At 37.2% G+C, this 23,361-nt stretch overlaps 1 protein-coding gene across 10 annotated transcripts in view; it reads right to left on the bottom strand.

The window, feature by feature from the left end:
• The window catches only part of LOC131432674 (PDF receptor), a 550,466-nt gene that overhangs the window by 457,615 nt on the left and 69,490 nt on the right, over positions 1-23,361 (bottom strand). The window contains exon 3 of one of the 10 annotated variants that reach the window (XM_058599085.1): positions 7,635-7,746. The exons of the other annotated variants lie outside the window; for them this stretch is intronic. The gene's annotated coding sequence lies outside the window, so the exon portion shown is untranslated. The remainder of the gene's footprint in view (positions 1-7,634; positions 7,747-23,361) is intronic. 10 annotated transcript variants of the gene reach the window in all.

Raw genomic sequence — 23,361 nt, 5'->3', positions numbered from 1 at the left:
TTTTAGAACCACTAAAATATTTCCAAGAGATTTTGAGAAATTTATTTCTACTAGTATCTAAATCTACAGAACTGTATTTGTTCCGTGTTATTTAATTGTATGGTAGAACATGTTTGACGTCAATTAGTCGAACTGTAATATAGATGCATCGTTAAAATTTTGGAAGCGAAGCAATGAAAGTGGAAAAATATACACAATCTAATAAGAATGATGATCTTTATCCAGAAGTGAGAAAGAAACATGTCAGTTTTATTCGTATTCACGTCCTCCAGTTATGTCTGTGACATTACCCTCCCGTCTTTTTTTTGAACGATACTCATCAATCCCTTCCCGAAAATACCCACCCACATCCCATTTTCAAACATCGTTTTCCGTCATCTACTTATCAATCCCGTTCCGAAAATACTCACATTTTAAAGGTTTTTAAGGAATATCGACAAACCGGAAGTCGCCATCTTGGATTTCCGAACTATTTCAAACATCGTTTTCCGTCATCTACTCATCAATCCCGTTCCGAAAATACCCACGTTGTAAGGGTTTTTAAGGAATATCGTCAAACCGAAAGTCGCCATCTTAGATTTGCGAACCACCTCAAACATCGTTTTCCGTCATCTACTCATCAATCCCGTTCCAAAAATATCCACATTGTAAAGGGTTTTAAGGAATATCGACAAACCGGAAGACACCATCTTGGATTTCCGAACCACTTCAAACATCGTTTTCCGTCATTTACTCATCAATCGACAAACCGGAAGACACAATCTTGGATTTCCGAACCACTTCAAACATCGTTTTCCGTCATTTACTCATCAATCCTATTCCGAAAATATCCACATTGTAGAGGTTTTTAAGGAATATCGACAACTCGGAAGTCGCCATATTGGATTTCTGAACCACTTCAAACATCGCTTTCCGTCATCTACTCATCAATGCTGTTCCAAAAATACCCTTAATGTAGTAATTTCCATGGAGCCGGAAATTGTTTTCAATAAATGCAAAAAGTACGGGTATGTAATGTCAGAGACATTACTGGATGTCGTGAATACGAATAAAACTGACACGATTTCTTTACACTTTCGAATTCGAATTGATAGTTGATCGATGGTGTGAATTGCGAAACTTTCCCCCTTTTCATTACTAAAATTTTCAATGATTTTTGACGTCGATTATCTCATTTCGAATTTGCATATTTCATTGAAAGAAACTATCTAGATGCTGTACAGGATTCAGTTCTGCCTTTCAGAAGGACCAAGTTGTGGATTTCTCTACGATATTTAGCACAGTTCGGAACATTTTTCTTGAACGATTTTCGCACAGCGCAAAGTGCACGAAGCAAATCAAATTATTTTGGATTTTCACTAAACTGATGATTTCTACCTTCGATTTGCAAAGAAGTAATCTTAATAGTTCTTTAGATAACATTTAGAGCCATTAGAACGGTTAATTTTATATAATGTTGTCCACTTTTCGTTTCTTGTTTTCTGTTTGAATACGTTTTCTCGCCCCGACGTCTGCTTTCATCCAACGCACAAGAAGAAATGATCGATTTTCGACCTCAAAATCGTCGTCCTTGCGCGAAAAACCCATGCAAAAGTAAAGAGTTTTTCGCGTTGTTTTAAAATTTTCAAAAAACTTAATTTTTGAGTTGTTTGTGGTTATCTCACACTGTTCAAAATATTATCCTAAATTCCTGATCATATTTTTGATGAAATAGTGAAACAATTATGTTGCTGCCATTAATACAAGTCGAGGTATTCACGATTAAGTTCTGCCCATTCTTCCATATGGCTAATTTTGAAAAGGCTCCCCATAGTAAAGTAAGTCGTATTCACGACAAAACCTCTTTTTACGAAGTTGGTTCGTAAAAACAGTTTACGTTATTTGGGATTTGGTTCGTAAAAAAAGATTACGTTATTTGGGATTTGGTTCGTAAAAAGAGTTACGTGAAAAGAGGTAACGTAAAAAAAGTGTTCGTAAATGGAGGTTTGGGTGTATTTTCGGCGTATATTTCGATTACAATAGGATGTATAAGCTGCTTGGTTGGATAACGTGTCCTTTCATTCGTTGATTGTTGAGTCAGAAACAATAGTGCAGGGTAGACGTGGATACACAAAGGTTTGTATAATATTGTCTACAACCAAATGCTTATGCAACTTAGAGATGCATGTTATTTGCAGCCTTGTAGTTGAACATTAGAAGAAGGTATATAATGCACTACCAATGTTTGGAGATAAATCCAATGTAAAATTTTTGAATATCAACAAGCCGGAAATCGCCATCTAGATTTTTAAAATAACTTATAACATCAATTATCAAATTCTACTTGACAACACAGAAAGTATCCATCTTAGATTTGATATCAACTCAAAACATTACTTTGTGATGTTCATTTGTCATACTCGTACCAAAAATAATAATATTGTATAAATTCTCAATAACCTCGTTTGAGTGGAAGTCGCTAATTTGGGTTTAATGGTTACTTGAAATATCAATGTTTGAAATCTTCTCGTCGGACCCATACCATGTCTAGAGATTTGAAACAGTATCGACAACAGTAATCATCAAGCTGGTTGACGTGCTCTGATTAATACGTTTAAACATCCAATTTATTATAAGTACTTATTATAAATAGCAAATACTTTGACTAAGCTTGCTTGAGTTGAATATTTTCAAACATACTGATTTTTAAATCTCGATGGCGTTTCCGTAATTTTAAACTCTTCTAACTATGATTTGAAGATGGATTTATATTATTTCTCGATGGACATTAGATTAATCAAAAATATTGAAACGACGTCGCCTTACACGTTTAAGTTAATGTTTATTTATTTGAATTTGTCTTCGATTAAAATGAAATTATCGCGCAGACTATTATACTATTACTACTCTCATTAATCTAACATAAATATTTTAATTTTAAATGCGTCTTTGTTCATTGTAAATTCGAATAAATGATAAACACTACCCAAGTAACACCTGTAACTTATTCATGAAAAAAGAAAATAAATCCTATGCTGCATAATATTCGCATGATAGACAGAACGAAGCAAGTCGGATTATGATAGTGACAATGAAGTGATTATGATAGTGACAATGAAATAATGTTACGACCTCACAACTCATCATACTAAGTTATAATAAGTTCCGACGTACCTTTTCGGTAACCTAACTCTTACAACATGTTCGCATTGACTGTTTTTGGTCTTATTATTTTTACGTTTCGTCTTTGACTCATCAGTGCAGAGCAGTTCAAATTGAACTGCTTAGTGTTAAACTCGGCAGTTCAATTTGAACCGTTAAGAAGACGTAAAGTTTCTGCTACTTATAGAACACTTTTTGTTTTGCAACGGAGTGCGATGTCTTTTCTGACGTGCCGAACAAAAACGTGTTTTCGACTATTTCTGACCGATTCAGGTTTGGTCATTTGGGGGTTAGCCGAATTTTGCGCTAGGAAAACCTAACATAACCGTTTTTATTATTTTTACGTTTCTTCTTTGACTCATGAGTGCAGAGCAGTTCAAATTAAACTGCTTAGTGCTAAACTCGGTCACTGTAACAAAATTTGACAATGAAAATATGACACACTACAAGACAAAGTTAAGTAATGGTTTCATATTGGTTACCGTATTCTTTGTGATTCAACAAAGAAAAACAAATACAGTGTCGATTGGAAGATTCCGCACTTTTTCCCGGACAATAATATCAAATCAATAAGTAGAAAAAAAAATCTCTCAATTTAAAAAAAAATGGGTATAGTTGAGCCTGTGCTAATATGAAGAGCAGCTGGAATTCTTAAGAACTTTTATCGGTATTTAAGCGAAACAAGCTTTGTTTTGTTTTTTGAAAAGTATCTCATCTATATTAGAGAATATTCGAACGCTTTGTCATGACAGTGTGTGATTGAAAAAACTTATGCAAATGGCAATAATGGCTGCCATGGAATACAATATTATTTAAATATCAAAAATGCATTTTTATTAATTGCATTTAATCAACTTTTTCAACTTTGAGCGATGAAACACCAACAATATTCACAAAAAAATCCTATTTGAATACGTTTCAACTGTTTTGTTCCTAATTGCATATGATGGGAATGAAAATATGAATATTATTTGTATGTCGCTCTAAAACCCAAAAACCGATGGCACGAACATTTTCAATAAGAACATTGATCAACTTCACCACAAATATCTCACATAAATTTTGAATTTCTTTGATGCCTGTGTGACCAGTTAATGTTGTTTCATATAAAAAGATGGCTTTTTGGTCAATTGGTTTCTCGTCAAAACATTTATTTTTCGTTAAAGGCCAACGTTTCGAAGGTTCTACCTTCATCTTCAGGGCAAAACGACGAAAAATATTTGTAGTCGTTTTGCCCTGAAGATGAAGGTAGAACCTTCGAAACGTTGGCCTTTAACGAAAAATAAATGTTTTGACGAGAAACCAATTGACCAAAAAGCCATCCCTTTATTTAAAACATAAATTTTGAGTAGATATAATCAGTTTAAATTTTGAGTAAACAAAATGATTTATTAATTTTAGTTGGTTTGACATAAAGCCGCTATAACTAAGTTCAGTTTTTGCAATGACTGAGCGAAAACATATATAGGAAAAGCCAAATGAATGAAAAACTAACAGAAAAGATGATTTATTGGAAAACGATACGCTCGAAGACATGACTCGAACCTGCGTTCTTATGCATTCCGTGTACTCGCCCCACCATTTCGCCATTCTGAATCTCGTTTTAGTCACTGTGAAACGCAAGTCAGACACAGTAGAACGTACATCGAACACCTTTTTCGTCTACCCATTCCTGGAATTGCTCAGTTATTGACGTCATGATCTTTAAAGCTTCTTTCCATTTCGCCGGAAAATAACTCTCAGCTGAGGAACGATTGAAAAGCAGTGAAGCCGGTAAAGCTCAAGCAGAAGAGCATTTTTTTATAAATGAAGGTGGCAATCCATCCGATCCTGGTCCTTTTGATCCATTGACACGTTTATACATCGGTAAGTTATTCAGGTACGATTCTGACAAAGGTAGTGAGTTATTACTTAGCACACTTTGAAAGAATGACGCGAATAGGTTTGCTGAATCCAAAGCTGCTGAAGACGAGTGATTTCCGTAGGAAACATTTTCAGGAATTCCATAAGAAGACGTTTTCTTCCGACGATAAAACCAAAACTGTTTTGGATCAGATTTGAAATTACTTTCCAGTCGAGCAATATAAATCCGAGAACACGATGCATTGAGTGAATCGAACTGACTTTCCAAATCTCGCAAGAGCAGTTCAAATAATTGGCACACTGTTATACGGTTGATACACACTTTTAAACGGTGCCGCAAAACTTACAAATCTTGTGTTTTTTAGTTAAAAAATAGAAAAAGAGGAATAAGTGCATCCTTCAATAAGCTTATTCGATAGTTTCAAACGAGAGCATAGTGATTGGTGGTGTTTAGTATAAAAAATATTTAGATTGTGATTATTGCAGGGGAATCAAAGTGGTTCGCTTTTGTGGTGGTGGTGTGTTTGGCGTCGGCACTAAAAAATTCTCTATTGTGCTGCACTGCGCTACTGTGTCTGCCTATCTCTTCAACTCGTGACGTGAGAAATTGTCAGTGTGTTCCCACATATCCTTAGTACAACTGTTTGACGCACATTGATTACACCGTAGTCTGCGTGAGTGTGTGGTGTGGTGGGGCAGCAGTCTCATGTGTCTATACAGCCAACAGATTGCATGTCATCTGTTCTGCTCTGGTTGAGCATACTACTGAGGCGGTAAGTACAGAAGCACTAACGTGCCTCGTTGTGATCGTCTGGCACACAAGCTGTCTTCGAGGAGAAACCTCACGAAGAAGCGACTTTAGCTGATATCTATTACTGCAATAAGCGTCCTACCCTGTAATAAGGAGTGTATCGATAAGTAGTTAGCAACATTCAAACAGTTATTACTCTGAAATGGCTTAATTTTTTGCAGCGTTAATAACAGCTGCGCAATCGATTGGTTTCGGTACGGTTTATCGTTCCAATGATGAGTCGAATTGATCCGGAAATGCGAAAGAAAATTCTGCACACTTGGTGCACCACACCAGTTTCAAAAATATTATCGAGAAGTTCGGTAAGACCCTTTCCATGAAGGATTTGCCCCGATCCGGTAGGAAAACGGGTCCCAGCCATCCCGGCCGGGACTTAAAAGTGGTTGAGTACACCAGGAAAAACCCACCGGCGTCGACGCGGGATTTGGCCAAGCAGTTCAATACCAGCATCGGGATGATTCAACACATCAAAGTTCGGAACTCCCTGAAAACGTACAAGAAACAGAAGGAGCCGAAAAAGTCCCTGGTACAGCAAATTCAGGCCAAAACAAGAGCGCTAAAACTGTATAACCAGATTCTACAGAATAAAGGATGCATCCTGATCGATGACGAAACCTACGCCAAGGAAGACTCTCGAGCGCTGCCCGGACCGCAATATTATACGAAATCGGTGTACCAGGACCTGGACGACGCTGACACTACGGTGGCGATGGAAAGTTTTGGAAGAAGATTTTGGTCTGGCAAACAATTTGTACCTGTGGTTTGCAGTCGTCGATTTTCTTCACGAAGGGCACAATTAACGCCATGGTGTACGAGGAAGAATGTTTGAAGAAGACAATGCTGCCACTGTACAGCAAGCATAAGGCTCCTCCTCTCTTCTGGGCGGATTTGGCTCCAACCCGCTACGCCAACTTCGTTCAACAGTGGTTGTCAAAAAATAATGTACAATTCGTGGAAAAGGACATCAACCCACCGAACTGCCCGAATCTTCGGCCAATTGAATGGTATTCGGCAATTGTCAAGCGGCACTTTCGGAAGGAAGGTACAGTGTCCCAAAACATGCAGGAGTTAAAAAAAAACTGGACAGCACAAAAATAAACGGTGCAGAATTTAATGAAGAATGTCAAGTCCAAAGTGCGAGCGTTTCACAGAAACTAGGATTTTCTTCAATATAATCAGTGAAATGCATAAAAATTTAATTTTTCTACAATATATCGAAAACAGATGTCAAAATATGTTTTTTTTCGCTTTTTTATTCAATAATCAATGTTGCTAACTATCTTTCGATACATTCCTTAGTTACTTATTGATACATATATTTTGTCACATGAAGCTTCATTTTTTATACTATTATCGATTTCTCATTCAAGTAGTGATGGCAGTTTGTGATTTACTATGTGTTGTATGAAACAAAAAAAAATTGAAGAAAGCAAATTGTTGACATGTTTATATTGTTTTTCTAGTGTGCACTTCAAGTGCCGCAATATAATTGGAAATGCGATCAGACGAGCCAGAGAAACGCCGTTTTTTAGCTCGGCTGACCGCTCTGCTACTTACCAACGCATAATGGATATGAAGAACAGTAACACGTCAATGATTACCGATCTTGCGCTGAGTTAAAAAAATACATCTCGTTTCGGTTGCTAGTGAAATGAATAGTGTTACGATGGAAGTCAAACAACCAACTACGGCAATAGAAGCTTCACAAGAATTTCTTTCCTCTACGCTCGATGATATTTTGACTGATTTTTACGAAATAAAAGTTGAAAACGAAATTTTGAAGAAAGAGATTTGTACGTTGAAACAGTCAAATACTAACCTTGATGAAATTGTTCACAAGTTAGAAGGAAATGTTGATAAGGCAAATAGACTGGCTGTCGGGGACAATGTCATGTTGTTCGGCATACCGGTGCTTCCCAATTAAAATGTTTCTGAAATAGCAACGAAAACATTGGAACTAAATGGTATGACGTTAGAATCTGACTCCGTTGTGTCCGCAGCTAGAATATTTGAGTCGAACAAATTTTCTAACTCGCTAATTCCAATTAGAGTTGTTTTAAAAAATCAAGCCACTAAAGATGAAGCATTGAATAAAAGGAAACTGTTGAAAAAATGCAGTCAATGTTGATCCAAAGCTCATTACTACTAAATGGAAGACCCACAAATATTTCAATTCGTGACGAACTGACATCGCTCTCTCTTGAACTTCTGAAATAATTGAGGGAAGCTCAGGAAGCTCTTAATATATAATACATGTGGTCAGGTAGAGGAGGAATGGTGTTAGTGAAAAAAGAGGACAATTCAAAACCAGACTTGATCCATAATAGAGATGACTTAAGCCGATTGTTTACACGTCTGATGAAATAACTCAGTCTCTATTACTTCGCCTTCTCCTAAGGTGAAAAGAAATGCTAATTCGCTCGAATAAAATCGTTGAGACATTATCATAGCCTCGGGCTATTTTTGTTTCTCTCTCTTTGAAGTGGAAAGTTCAGTTAATATTTTTCATGATAGTTTAGAAGATTTTAATGCACGTTATAACGAGAACGAACGAACTGGAAAAAATTGACAACATAAAATACTTTTTGATCCAATGTGATTCAACTATTGATATAGTCGTCATTGGCGAAACTTGGCTCAAAGACGGCAATACTTCAATTTACAAGATTCCTGGTTATTCTGCCATTTTTTCATGCAAGGCTAGTTCACACGGAGGATTGGCAATGTTCGTCAGTGAAAAAATAGAATAAAATATACTGAAAAATGAGGTTGTCGATGGCCTACATACAATTCGAGTTGAAATCAACAAAAACGGATACAGCTCAGATATCATTGGTATTTATAGACCTCCCGCTTTTGATTCTAGTCGATTTCTTGAGCTGTTGGAAACATGGCTTTCAAATGCAAATACCCTCATGTTTAAGGCCGTATGCGATACGTTCGAAAGTGTATCAAATTCGTATTCCCGTTTACGTTCGAATCAATCACACTTTTAAACATCGTACATGCATAAAAACAACACCCATCTAACTTTAAACTATGAGTTCTGGTACAGATTTTAGTCGTAATTAAAAAGCTTTGCTATCATTTGTTATTTGACTTGTTTTTTCGCTGACTTTCTATCATCATGCTTGCTTACGTACCAGGCGGGTGGCCCGTATTCTTTTCATAGACTACAGCGGCCGTCCGTGGGCAATGATGATGATGTTACGGAAGGAAATGAAAAAAAAATATAGAGAAGTAAATATTACGGAGAACAGAGTAAAAAGGGGATATGGGAACAAAATTTTTTTTATTCAATAATATAATTTTTAAGGCACACTGCTTAAGCTCTAAGGTGCCAAGGGCTTTTTCTATTTTTATTAACGATCAACTTAAAACTAGGATAGTAAAAATGGTTAATGTTGTATTGGGGTCGCAGTGGTCGACTTTGGCAGATCCACCTTCAGCTGGCGATCGGCACCGGCCGGTGGATGGAATATGTCATGAGTCTTCCAGATGACGTTGGCCGCATCGTTCGGTCCGTGTGGGTCCGCGGGAAACACCCCCAGGCTACGAATACCCGGCGGGTGGCCCGTATGACTAGAGCGGCCTTCCGTGGGCGATGATGGTGATGTTAAATAAGAGAACGAAAAAAAAATATAAAGAAATAAATATTGCGGAAAACGAAGTAAAATGGGGATATGGGAACGAAATGACTAAGAACGACAGAGATCTAATTAGTTGACATCGAGATGGAGAAGAGACGGAGAGGGGGGAAGCGAAAAGGTTAGTAACAGCAAAAAGATCTTGTTAGTTCCGATGAAGATGGTGGACATATGAGGAATCGGGATAATCGGCGGAAGTTAGTGTCGAACCTGCAGTTGAAAAATTATTCTTAGCCACAGTTGAGACAACGTCGATAAATAGGAGGAACTTTCTAAGCCAGATATAACAGATTACACTTGTATATTAATGTGTTTGAGAAACTGGTATATCAGAAGCATATATGAACTATCCCGACTCGCCAACACATCCCGAACCGGAACCTCAGGCGGTCTACCTCGGGCCCTGAGGGATTCCAGTAGCTTCGACCTGGCGTCGCGATACTCTACGCACGACCACACGACATGCTCGATGTCCTGATAACCGTCGCCACAGGTGCAGAGCCCGTTCTCCACGATCCCGATACGCCGCAGATGTGCGGTAAATGTATAGTGATTTGACATTAGCCGTGACATAACGCGAATGAAATTACGACTCACGTTCATCCCCTTGAACCAAGGTTTCGTCGATACCTTAGGGATAATGGAGTGTAGCCATCGTTCTTGTTCGTCATTGCTCCTTGTAGTTTGCCAACTTTCAAGTGCTCTTCGACGAGAAATACTGAAAAATTCATTGAAGTAGCTTGGTCTTTCATTAATATCACCTTCTAATGCACCCACCTTAGCCAACGAGTCTACCTTTTCATTTCCCGGAATGGAACAATGCGAAGGGACCCAGACTAACGATATTGAATAAGACCGTTCAGAAAAAGTTCTCAAGTGTTCCTGTATTTTCCCCAGGAAATATGGGGGATACTTTCCTGGCTTCATTGCCCGGAGAGTTTCTATTGAGCTTATACTGTCCGTGACAATGAAGTAATGGTCTTTGAGCGAGGTTTCAATGATCTCGAGGGTGTACTGAATAGCAGCTAATTCTGCGACGTTAACTGAAGCCGGACCACTGAGTTTGTACGAAGCGGTGATGTTCTGATTGAAGATGCCGAAGCCTGTGGACTCGTTGATGTTTGATCCATCAGTGTAAAATATCTTTTCACAGCTGACTGTTCTAAATTTATTATTAAAAATATTTGGGGCCGCTTTGTCGGAATTCCACAAATCTCTTCTCTTATGGATGTGTCGGAAAACACAGTAGAATCAGAAGTATCCAAGAAATGAGCACGGTTGGAAGCAAACGAAGAAGGACTAATATTCTGAACCATGTAATCAGAATACAAGGACATAAAACGGGTTTGAGAATTAAGCTCGACAAGCCCTTCGAAGTTTTCAATCACCATCGGATTTAAGATATCGCATCGGATTAGCAATCGATATGAGAGATCCCAGAATCGATTTTTCAACGGTAAGACGCTCGCAAGCATTTCGAGACTCATCGTATGAGTCGACTGCATGCAACCTAAGGCAGTACGCAAACAAAGATACTGAATTCTTTCCAGTTTAATTAAATGGGTCGCTGCGGATCGGAAGCAGAAGCATCCATACTCCATTACGGACAATATCGTTGTTTGGTACACCTGATCAGGTCTCCTAGGTGTGCACCCCACCAAGTTCCGGTTATTGTGCGAAGAAAATTGATTTTCTGCTGGCATTTTTGTTCCAGATACCTAATGTGACATCCCCAGGTGCCTTTGGAGTCGAACCAGACCCCGAGATAACCATCAAGGTTTAGCATTTATTTGAAGAAGTTTACTTTTTGTGGCAAACGAGTCGCTTTCAAATTCATTCGAGTGAAAACAAGAATTGCTTATTCGTATTCGTTCGAAAATACCCGTTCGTCGTATTGCCGATACGGACGTAACCAAGAAGGTTGGGTGCGTGATAATGTCAACATATAACTTAATGCTGTTCCAATGTACAAAGGGATAAGCTAAGGAAATAAATACCAACAAAGATTGTTGTCCTTGGATGTCATATGACCTTTGGAAGTTGTTGCAACTGAAATCTAATTATCTCAAGAAGGTTTAAAAAAACCAGATGATCTAAACCTTCAAGGGTTACTGAAACGCATTAGTAAAAAAGTAGACATTGCAAAAAGAACCAGTAAAAAGTACGGGTGTGTATTGTCAGAGACATAACTGGACGTCGAAAATACGAATAAAACTGACACGATTTCTTTATACTTTCGAATTCTATTTGATAGTAATAGAAACGTTTCATGAAAGCGTTCGTGATGGAGAGTGACGAGTTGAGTTCGAATTCCGATGGATACCGCTAACTTCCTTCATCTGTTTCCATGTTGACCTGTTGTCCGTGGGTACGATACTGATATGGTTTGTGTAGGTATAGCATTCACAACCGATTACAATCTTCCAGTAAAGAGAACTGCTGGATTGATCAATGGTACAACAGGCCTGTGATATGAAAAGTATGAAATATATCTACGGCTTTCTACATTTATGTTACTAGCAAATACAACATCAATACAGGTGCCTCCAAGGGTAGTAGCTTGTGAAGGAGTAAATATCATATCCAACTTCATATAGTTACTCATCAAATCAATGAATTTAATATTATCTTGTTTTGAGGCATCTATATTAAAATTCTCCGGCGTATCATCGGCGTAATTTTACGTGAATATAAGAATAAATTACGCGTGTTGAAAAATTGGTTCTTTTTGTAGGTTGTATCTGGCGAAATATATAGAACAACCAACAGTATTTTTTCTCAAGAGGTTTCTTTTTACGTGATTTCATTTGTAGCTTTTTCACGAATGGGCGGTTCCAATGGCTACACATATAGGCACTTATAGCATTTTGACGTCGTTTATTTTATTTCGGATTTGCATATTTCATTGGAAGAAACTATCCAGATGCTGTACAGGATTCATTTCTGCCTTGTGGAGTTCTCTACGATATTTAGCACAGTTCGGAACATTTTTCTCGAACGATTTTCGCACAGCGAAAAGTGCACGAAGGAAATCAAATTATTTTGGATTTTCACTAAACTGATGATTTTTACTTTCGATTTGCAAAGAAATAATCTTAATAGTTCTTTAGATAACATTTAAAGCCATTAGAACGGCTGATTTTATACAATGTTGTCCACTTCTCGTTTTCTTTCTCTCTAATACAAACGACCAGTAGCTCTGTTGTATGATGCAATCGCTCTTGTTTGAGTTGAAACTAGCTTTGCGTACAAACCGCAACACATCCGCTCGCAGTGCCAAATGATGCGAAACTGGTTTAATGCGTCTTCTCGCCTTGACGACCAAAAGGCAAATGAGAATTTTTTTTACGTTAAATATTTTATTTCCATTTTTTTGTCAACATTTATATACAGTGGCTACAATATTTTAGTGATACAGTTCATAATTTTACATCTATAGTATTGTCTGCTTAGTCTATGTTTTAATTTTAATTTTTTATTGTTTCAGGATTTATATTCTTGAAATTGTATATTTTTGTCTACTTAACCTGAACTAATCTAACCTAACTCTAGCGCTCTAATAATGGCATGTTCAGAAGTTGAACATTTGGTTTTGAATTTATTCTGTGTGTTTTCAAATTTCTGCTCGATTGTTTCTTGTTCAGCAATTGTATGTACATAAGAAGTTCTAGTCCATGGAGGTAGATTCAGAATCATTTTTAAAGATTTGTTTTGAACGACTTGGAGCTTATTTTTATGACATTTTGCGCTATTTTTCCAAACTGGAACTGCATGCTCAATGACTGGATAAACTTTGCCTATAAACAGCTAGTTTGTTTCGAGGTGATAATTTAGATTTTCTGTTAACCAATGAGTAGAGAGATCTCAATAAAATGTTGCATTTTAACACTATTTTGTCCACATGTGACCTAAAGAGAAACTTGCTATCCATGGTCAGTCCTAGATAAACTGCCTCATTCAACCAATCTGTTTCAGAACCATTTATTTTAATTTTGTTATTCTCAGGTGGGAAAAGTCGGGGAGATTTAGAGTGGGGAAACATGACAGCTTTAGTTTTAGTTTTATTGATTCATATTTTCCAACTGCTGAAATAATCAACCAGTACATCCATTCCTCTCTGCATTTTGTTTAATAATGAACGAATTACGCGGTCTTTGTAGATGACGGAGGTGTCATCGGCAAACAGTGAGAGTACGCCATCACCCGGAAGTGCCGTATTATCTGACGAGAAAATATTGAATAATATTGGAGCAAGGATACTACCTTGAGGAACACCAGCGGGAACATGAAATTTATCTAATGATAAGTTGTTAACAAAGACTTCGAAACTTATGTTTGACAGATAGTTTTTTACTGTTTTGAGTAGATAGATTCGGATGTTGAGATGTTGCATTTTATGAATTAGGCTTACTAGTTGGCAGACATTGTCAAACGTTTTTTCAACGTCTAACAAAATCTTGCCAGAATCCGATCAACAATTTAACCTGTGTAACAAACTCAATTTTTATTCATCCGACCTCCACAAATGAAGTTATTACCATTATACATGAACTAGATGCTAGCAAAAGTAATGGGTATGACAATATTCCTGTTAAACTCTTGAAAAGCAATCCATGGTCTTTTGCACGAATTTTGCACAAGTTTTCAACAAAATTCTGAGCACTGGTATTTATCCCGACTGTTTTAAAGTTGCTCGTGTTGTACCTGTTTTCAAGTCCGGAAATATTTATGATCCTTGCAATTACCGTCCGATTTCCACCTTATCAGTATTCAATAAGGTCCAGGAAAAGTTGTTCGTGAACAGAATGCTTAACTTTAACAGCGTCCTGTATAGATTCCAATACGGGCTTAGATCGGGATGTAGCACCACTGGTGAATTGTCTTGTTGGTGAGATTGATTCGAAGAAAGTTGTTGGTGCGTTCTTCTTGGATTTTAGAAAAGCGTTTGATACACTGGACCATAAGATTATGTTACAGAAGCTAGATTGATATTAGATCAGGGAGGTTACTAACGACATTGTTAAAGTTGTCTGTCGAACAGGAAACAGTTTTTATCTCTCGGCAACGCTTGTAGCTCCTACCGTTCAATCAATGTGGGGTACCCCAAGGCAGTAACATTGGACTGTTACTATTTTTACTTTTGGCCGAGTATCAATTAAAATAAATGCATAAAAACACCGCATCGATCTGTGTAGTATGAAGAGGAATCTATAAATATATGCTGCAAAATATGTCTTTGTCTAGTTGAAAACAAGTAGCTCGTCCAGTGAGGCGATGACTGGATTGTATGTGCGTTCGCTCGCTGGATTGTCGCTTTTGCTTACTCTTCAGTATACGAGGCTGGGTGTTAATTTAAAAATGCAAACTAACCGCGTAACCTTTTGCTGTCATAATTTTGAACGGTTATAACTCAGTAATTTGTTGATGAATTTATATAATTTAACTACCAATCGATTTGGAAACATTTAACTTAAAAATATGCGGTAACGTCGTTTAATGTCTGAGAACAGAGGGTCGCGTGTTGAGTTTTAAATCGACCACGTGGTTCGCTCAATTCCCTTTGCGCATCGTATTTCTCTTGTACTCTCTCGTATATGAGCAAACTGTACCGGGTTGCCAGCATATATTTAATTATTTTGATGAGAAGTTTTATCACATAAATCTATCATATGAGTTTGGATATTACATGGATTCCAAAAAACAATGAAAAAATATTCAACTTTCACAAAGATTGAATGAAACAAAAAATGTGTTTATATACAATGAAACGTCTGTGTTTGGCAGCTTTGTCGAGCCAATTTTATTTCTCTCTCCTTTTTCAAAATGCTATCGGCAAAGCGAAGCGAAAAAAATGGCAAATGCATTGAAACTGACTTTGTTTCAAAGAAAACTACAAGACTTTATTTTTATCGCGATAACATATGTGTTTTTATGTACTAATCGCATCTAAACTAAATTATCTAGACTTTGTCACGGTAGATTTATGATACAAGCCTTCAAAGCCGAATTATTCGATGAGCAAGTAGAGGTATGCATTTCCGACCGTTCCAATTTTCAGCAGTTCTTCAGTCAGAAAAAAATACGACACGACTGCTAAACTCAATGAATCATTCTGAAAATTTCACAGAATATTCTCAACTAAATTTCGAAGACATTGTCAGGTGGGTTTTTTTATATTCTGCACCGTTTGAAGTGGGAAAATAGTTTAATTTTAAACGGGAAAATTGCAAAAAACCTACCACTTTACGGTACTGTCCTCAGCCCTTAAATATTTCAATTGCATACCATTGAAAAATTGGTTTGAATTGACCTATGTTTTCACGAGCCAATGACAGTCGTAGTGAATGATGTCAAACTCTCGTCCGATATGCGCAGTATAAACTATAGCACAAAAGGAAGTCTATAAATCTATAAATATAATATATGAAAGAAGAGAGGACGACAAAGCTGTAAGTTACATTATTCGCTAGCTGGATAGTTGTTTTTGTATATTGTACTCTCAGCATAATCCCTCAAACCCTATTAATAAATTAAACAATAATCGTGTAACCAACTTGATTTAGTCTTATAAAGCATAATATTTTGGTCTAATCTTGCTCCCAAGAATATTAGAAAAGGGATCCAGACTAAGGGTGTGAACCATTTCGCGGGTAATTTTAACTTTTGGTTGAAATCTGACACTCGAGCGGTTATTTTGATATTGTCAAAAATAACCCTGCTCGAGGGCATGGTTATTTTTGTCAGATCAATGGTCATTTTCCGACGCTGAAAAAAATCTTGCAATGAAAATTCTAATATTAATTCTTAAGTTGAAATTATTTCCAGTGGAAAATTAACCCAAATAACTTTTCGTCCGTTAAACTTGGAAATGGGCCGCAGTTTTAATTAAATTTAACTACTCGACACAAAATAACCACCCAAGTGTCAGATTTCAACCAAAAGTTAAAATTAACCGCGAAATGGTTCACAGTTTAAGTTTAGTAAAAACAATGCAATGCAAATCGTTATGCAGTATCAATTTGAACAAGTTGTTGTCCCACCAGGAAACGCTTCAAAAGATTCGGAACTTAGTGCAAATAAGTTGAACATACGCACATATTTTTCTTTATTTCTTTATCTGGGAGCAGGGAAAAGCCCGATGGAGATGAAATTTGGCAATTTCTCTCTCCAGCAGGCATAAAACCTCCTCATCAGAATCAACATATTACAATGATCCAACAGATACATTTGGACTTAACACTAACAATTAGAACTAACAATCAAAACTAACAATTAATGCTAATAATTAAAACTATCTCTATAACCCTATAACTAGTTGATGACACCAAGCATTACATGGCAGTAATAGTGCTCTTTCTTAAAAGGTGAGAGAGAAGAAAAAAGTGGATTGGCGAATGGAATACGAGGGTTGGTGGAGGAGGTGGTATAGGAGCGTGGACTAACGACGATGAGAGAATCGGCATGTAGCTCTAATTAGTGATTAAAAAGATGGTGGAAGGAAAAGAAAACGACGATGTTAGAATCGGCATGTAGATCTAATTAGTGATCGAAGAAAGCATGGACAGAAGACAGAGAAAAAGTTAGTTAGTGTCCAATGAAGATGTTGGAGAGACGAAGTGAGGGTTGAACGAAAAAAACAATATTGTCGGTTACAAAACAAATACTGATCGTAAGGCTAATTTGACAAGTGATTACGAAACAATCGTTTAGTCATATATCGAGATAAATGAAAGTCGAAAACATTGGAACAGTTGTTGAAAGTTCGGCACATACTGGAGAATGGTTCATTGTAATAATTTGTTCTTGCAATAGGTAATCTGAGGAAGGAGTAGGAACGTAGATTACGTCGATGAATGTCGAGATTAATCAACTGCAAAAGCTCGGGACAGTTGATATGTGATTGAAGTGAATCAGCAACGAAAGTTGCCTTGGAGATATTTCGACGAATAAATAACCGATCCAAGTCAATAAGTTTACAGCGATCTGTGTAATTAGGAAGATTAGCAGGATCTCTCCAAGGTAGGTTACGCAGGGCAAATCTAACAAATTTATGGCTTCAATCCGCTCTATGTCGATTTGGTAATGAGGTGACCAGATAACAGCTGAATATTCAAGTGTCGAGCGGACTAAAGAACAATATGATGCTTTTAGACAATGTACATTGACAAAGCTCTTGGTGATGCGGAAAATGAAACCTAAAAGCTTGGATGCCTTAGGAATCACATAGTCGATATGACTTTTGGAATCTTGCTTGATATAAAAAATGATACCTAGATCTTTAACGATAGACTCAGGTTTAAGTATATTCGGCGAAATGTTATAGTCGTACCTAATTAACGAGTGTTTGCGAGTAAACGACATATGGAAACATTTCGAGGCATTTAAAACCATTCTATTGCTAATACACCAGTTCACGAACCTATCAAGCTATGGCTGCAAAATTATGGTGTCGTCAGGTGATTTTATTGGATAATATAGTTTAAAATCATCTGCGAAAGATATTTTGTGGTATTTCAATATAAAATTGAGATCGTTGAAGTAGAGCAAGAATAAAAATGGTCCCAAGTGACTGCCTTGAGGGACTCCAGAGCAGACTGCGAATGCACAGTGGTTCAAAAGCGCAATTTAACGCTCTTAATTGATAACTCATAGGATCGTTGTTTTTGAGGTACAGTATCTTCAGCAAAGTTGCTCAGAATGTTAAACGCCATCTTTTGGCAAATTTTATTTACGTGATTAATCTCCCTAAAAGTGAGATAAACATTTAATTTTAGCTCAGGGCCAACATAGAGGCTAAGTTACTTCGACAAAGTTGTGCAAAAAGTTATTTCAAACAAGTTTGCTGAAGACACTATTCCCGTAACTTGAGTGTAATTCAAGATATAATGTATTTTCTGAAAAGGGTGTCCAAAAACCAGTTTTTGTAAGAAAACATATATATTTTCAATTTATGAGTTTTTCATGCTATGCAAAGTTTTTCATCTTTAAAAACTACACAACTTTCTCGTACATAATATGCTGCTATCATTTCAGTTTAATGAAATAGAGCATTTTTTCATGTTTTTTAAATAAAATTCAAACTTGTCTATTATCAAAAGACGCAGGAAGGTGCAGATGAGACTACTTACATATTAAACTACTTCAAAGGAGCTTTCATACCGTGATTGAATTACTCGCCTGCAGGCGAGATATGTTCTTTTCAAATATCCTTGTCCTTGACATTTTCAATGATAAGGTTCATTGTATTTCAGATCAGATTTCAGTATATATTCGTTACCATGGAAACTCTCACAATAAAAGGTTTTTATGGACATCGAAGTCTACAAATTGAAAAGTTTAGTATTAATTATAGACGTTTTTTGAAAGTAACTGTCCGACGGTTTTTTTTAAGTGAGATAAGAAGCCACGACTTTGAAAAAAAGGCAATCATCATGTCGAATTACGTTATGTCATTTTTTGGTAAGCTTTTTATATAAAAAAGCTCTGCGGATAGATATCCTCTATTGATCCATTAAAGTGGAGATCGATAAACAGATGTCGGGAGTATTATACACGCGAGCAATCCAGATCACTTACAAATCGGGATCCCATGAATTGGTAATTAGTTTCATTGGATCCTTTGTTTACAAATTGTCGTGAATGGCCAAAACAGTCCAAGAAGAATCTGTCGAACGATGCTAAGAGTCTTTTAGCTGGTTAAGAACATTATCAGCTATCATAAAATAAATACAAATAACTAAAAAATGAGTTTTGATCATACTTTTGTCTACCAGAAGATGACATAACTTAATTCGATTTGATGATGACTTTTTTAAAAGTCGTGACAAAACAGTTATTAAACTATTCAATTTATAGACTTCAATGTGCACAAAAAATAATATTTTGTGGCAAGCACCATAGTAATGAATATATACTGAAATCTGATCTGAAATACAATGAACCTTATCATTGAAAATGTCAAGGACAAGTATATTTGAAAAGAACATATCTCGCCTGCAGACGATTGCTAACGAGTAATTCAACCACGGTATGAAAGCTCCTTTGAAGTAGTTTAATATGTAAGTAGTCTCATCTGCACCTTCCTGCGTCTTTTGATAATAGACAAGTTGGAATTTTATTTAAAACAAACATGAAAAATTGCTCTATTTCATTAAACTGAAATGATAGCAGCATAGTATGTTCGAGAAAGTTGTGTAGTTTTTACAGATGAAAAACTCATATAAATTGAAAATATATATGCTTTCTTACAAAAACTGGTTTTTGGACACCCTTTTCAGAAAATACATTATATCTTGAATTACACTCAAGTTACGGAAATAATAACTTCAGTAAACTTGTTTGAAATAACTTTCTGCGCAACTTTGTTGAAGTAACTTAGCCCCTATGTTGGCCCTGAGCTAAAATAAAATGTTTATCTCACTTTTAGGGGGATTAATCACATAAATAAAATTTGTCAAAAGATGGCGTCTATCATTCTGAGCAACTTTGCTGAAGATACTGTACCTAAAAAACCACGATCCTATGAGTTATCAATTAAGAGCGTGAAATTGCGCTTTTGAACCACTGTGGAATGGTGTTATAATGCAGTCTCCAATTTTTACTGACAGTTCACGATCAATTAGGTAAGACTGTAGCCATTCAAGTAGTGTTCCGTATTCGTATTCTGCGTCAATACATGCAAGATGGTAGTCGTTGATAGAACGGTTCATTCCCCCAATATTCTGATAGTATATATTCAGACCAGTGTCTCTGTGGATGTGCGATGCGGAATCGGTGATAACGAGTTCATTATTGGAGTACTTTGGGCAGTTTGACGAAAAAGATGTGGAGCGGGCAGAAACAATCGAGGTGATTGATTTTGTGTCCTGGTGCTGTGCAAATTTTGTTGTTTGTACGGGGGCCGAGAGGGGATTTATCTGCGTGGGGGTAGGGAAAGATAAGTTTGTTCTGCTCTCTGTTCGGGTTAACGCTCTAAAAAAGAAGTGATTGTTACGAGATGAATGATAGTGGTCTATTTTGGTACTGACTGACGAGCTTGTAGCACAAAATTTGGCTACGATCACATTTTGTTATGGAATGAACGTAAAGTATGATATTTTCTTCTGACTCACTGGGTAAAAATTTGGTAAGATAGTACCAATTTCTATTGTTTATGTTGCTAAGAGTCTGAGGTGCAGAAGAAGCTACCAGAAGAGTGGTGCTCTGGGAATTGGCTAAGCCTGTGCTTTTTATAATAGGTGTCGGGGGAGGTACATGTCAATGCAGTCAACTATTTGAAACTGAATGAGGCCTACGTAAGGAATGTCCGAAATAACTGATACATGTTTTGTATTACCTATTGGTATCGTAGCATGCGCTGTATTGCTGATCAGGTTATTAGATTGAGATGAAATAATACGTTGTCGTGGAACAAAATTCGTGTGGATGTTCGGTGCATCGGCTGCATACTCATATGATTTACTAACAGCGTTGACTGATGGAGCGGCCTAATTTATTAGTGGTGTGACAGCATATCTAAAGGGAGTATCGGTGTTTCACGTACTAGTCGAATTTGTTAAGGTGGCATTGGTAGTGGTACTCGGTGGTGAGAATGGATATGAATTGATGGAGGTGGCAGTTGATATCGCAGGAATCGGTGTCGAAAAGTTCGTATTAGCACTTGCAAAGTTGGTTGTAATAGCGGTGACGACGGGCGGTGGTAATGGGTTTGCATTGATGCTGCGGGTAACGATAGGGGCTGATTGTGGTCCGTGTGGTGTAAGCTCTTTGGTGGTGTGTTCAGTACTGACTGTGGTGGCAGCTGGCATTGTAGTGGTGTCCATAGTAGCATTTTCATCAGCAGAAAAAGTTATCATATTTGAGGAATTGCCTTTATTTGTGTCTGAAACAAAAGGGGTTGGAGAATGCGAAATAGATTTATTTAAAACTGGAGGGTCGACTCTCGGGATTTTATCTGGCTGCGATAGAGATGGTTCGAGGTCCTTTATTAGTGTCTTCCAGTATAGATTCGAAGAGGTTGGTTAGGTTAAGTTGTAGGTGATCAAGACGTTCAAGAAATGGAGTGCTGTCATTGACAAATCGTTCAACTGGATCTCGTGATACAGATCGATGTACACAACTAGTTATATTGCAAACATTGGAGTGCATGCGGCAAAATGACTGCATAGTATCAGTCAAAGTACTAATCATCTTTAGCGCTGAGGTAGTACGTTGGAGTATTAACTGCATAGTTTCTTCTTATAACTCGTTGCGATTGGAAATTTCCCGGCACGGGGTGCACAGCCAAAAAATTCCCGGGCATTCACGAATAGATTTAGCTAGCGAGTTATTTAGATTGACGCACTTCACATGGAAACTTTTAAAGCAGAATCGACAAGCTATTTTGATACCTCGGGTAATAGAGGAACCAAAACAAACAACGGCTTCGCAATTACTTTTTACCATTGTATTCGTTGTGACGAACGATAGATGTCAAACGTATGAGTGCTTGAGAGCACTTGTCAGTGCCTCTGACTTCGATTGGCTTAGCAAGAAAGGCTTCCCTTTATGTGATTTCAGAGATAACTTTTTACACAAAAGCGCACTTGATGATTTATAAGTCAGTAGATACTTGCTGTCCCGGGTTGGCGGTTTAATGCATAGGACGCTGGTCTTACAAGCCAGCTGTCGTCTGTTCGAGCCCCGACCTGGAAGGATTCTTAGTGTCAGTAGGATCCATAGTACTAGCCATGCAATGATTCTGTACACTAAGAATCGGCTGCGAAATCTGTTGAAACAGAAAGGCAAAATTCCACCACAGGGATGTAATGCCAAGACTTTGCAGATACTTGCACCGGACACGAAATGAGCGGTCATACACCTTTCACGATGGAAACTATAAACGTTTGCGATTAATTAACACTATTTATGGGCGATTAATAATACAGCGAAGTATAAGTACTTTTATTACCTTGCTTTACACTGAGCCAAAAAAAGCATATTTAAAATTATAAGATGCAATAAAATACAGCACTAAAGATAAACTAAATATAAGCTGGTCTGCGATTTTTTCATTTGTATCATTTGAATCCTTACTAAACTCGGGTCACCACCAGTTTCAGATAAATTATCATTTACATCAGGGGTTCCCAGTGCGGTCGCTATAGACCCCTTGGGGTCGATATAGACCCCTTGGGGTCCATATCCTTTTTACGGGGTCGACGTAAACGAAAACTGACTATAGGAGACGACGAGGTCTAGAAAACGACCCGCTATTGCTTGATATAAGTTGTTATTTGAAATATTTACGCTTAAAAGTTGTGTTTATTTGACCATCTGCAGAAATTGCACTTTTGAATCCGCAATTGCACGAGAGTCTGCTTAGATTGATCTTGATTAGGAACCAACACCGAATATCGTTTGTCTTGATTTGTATTTGTTTCATAGCCGACGAAATTACATCAATATCCCAAATGTATGCAATTGTATCTTTGCACATACTTGCGATTTCGATATTTAAACTTCTCTTCACCAAGCTTGTGTACAAGTTTTGTATGCAAGCAGTTATTTTTATAGCGTTAAGTTTCTCTACCATTACCATTACCATTCTGCGATTTCGGTTGAAGCGATAAACTTTTTCTCATTATCAATCGAGTTCATCTTATAAAAATTAGAAATTAATCTTAAGCACTCAAAATTTACCCTTGGGTAGTTGTAAATTTCTCAGGCGAAACGACATAACATGGAATTTCATCCGAGCTTGCATGACACAAGATCAGAGCATACTAATTAAAGCTTCAAATCGTTTTATGGCACTTTTGGCCTTGCTGTCTAGCAACAAGCTATCTCTAGCATGCTACGCGTAGGACTGAAACGTTAGCTATAATTTCGCTTCTATTTATAGATTCGCGGGCTTCCAAC

The sequence above is a fragment of the Malaya genurostris genome, chromosome 2, assembly GCF_030247185.1.
Source record: "Malaya genurostris strain Urasoe2022 chromosome 2, Malgen_1.1, whole genome shotgun sequence".
Classification (NCBI taxonomy): Eukaryota; Metazoa; Arthropoda; class Insecta; order Diptera; family Culicidae; genus Malaya; species Malaya genurostris.
Note: the sequence above shows the minus strand (reverse complement) of the source record. Positions and strands in the feature narration are given on the sequence as shown.